Below are 961 nucleotides of genomic sequence, written 5' to 3'. Positions count from 1 at the left end.
TACTCTCCAGGTCAGTATTTATTGTACTCTCCAAGTCAGTATTTATTGTACTCTCCAGGTAAGTATTTATTGTACTTTCCAGGTCACTGTTTATTGTACTCTCCAGGTCAGTATTTATTACCCTTTCCAGGTCAGCATTTATTGTACTCTCCAGGTCAGTATTTATTGTACTCTCCAGGTCTGTATTTATTGTACTCTCCAGGTCAGTGTTTATTGTACTCTCCATGTCAGTATTTATTACTCTCTCCATGTCAGTATATATTGTACTCTCCAGGTCAGTATTTATTTACTTCTCCAGGTCAGTAATTATTACCCTCTCCAGGTCAGTATTTATTACCCGCTGCAGGTCTGTATTTATGGTACTCACGAGGTCAGTATTTATTGTAATCTCCAAGTCACTATTAATTGTACTCTCCTGGTCAGTATTTATTGTACTCTCCAATTCAGTTTTTATTGTACTCTCCAGGTCAGTATTTATTGTTCTCTCCAGGTCAGTGTTTATTGTACTCTCCAGGTCAGTATTTATTGTACTCTCCAGGTCAGTATTTATTGCACTCTCCAGGTCAGTATTTATTGTACTCTCCTGGTCAGTATTTATTGTACTCTCCAGGTCAGTATTTATTGCACTCTCTTTAGGCCTGTATTTATTGTACCCTCCAGGTCAGTATTTATTACCCTCTCCAGGTCAGTATTGATTGTACTCTCCAGGTCAGTATGTATTGTACTCTCCAGGTCAGTATTTATTGTATTCTCCAGGTAAGTATTTATTTTACTCTCCAGTTCAGTATTTATTGTACTCTTCAGGTCACTATTTATTACCCTCTCCATTTCAATATTTATTTTACTCCCCAGGTCAGCATTTATTATAATCTCCAGGGCAGCATATATTGTACTCTCCAGGTCACTATTTATTGTGCTTTCCTGGTCAGTATTTGTTGCCCTCTCCAGGTCAGTGTTTATT

This window comes from Pristiophorus japonicus, unplaced genomic scaffold (genome assembly GCF_044704955.1).
Source record: "Pristiophorus japonicus isolate sPriJap1 unplaced genomic scaffold, sPriJap1.hap1 HAP1_SCAFFOLD_35, whole genome shotgun sequence".
In the NCBI taxonomy this organism is placed as follows: Eukaryota; Metazoa; Chordata; class Chondrichthyes; family Pristiophoridae; genus Pristiophorus; species Pristiophorus japonicus.
The sequence above is the reverse complement of the archived record's forward strand: the minus strand, read 5'-3'. Positions refer to the sequence as shown.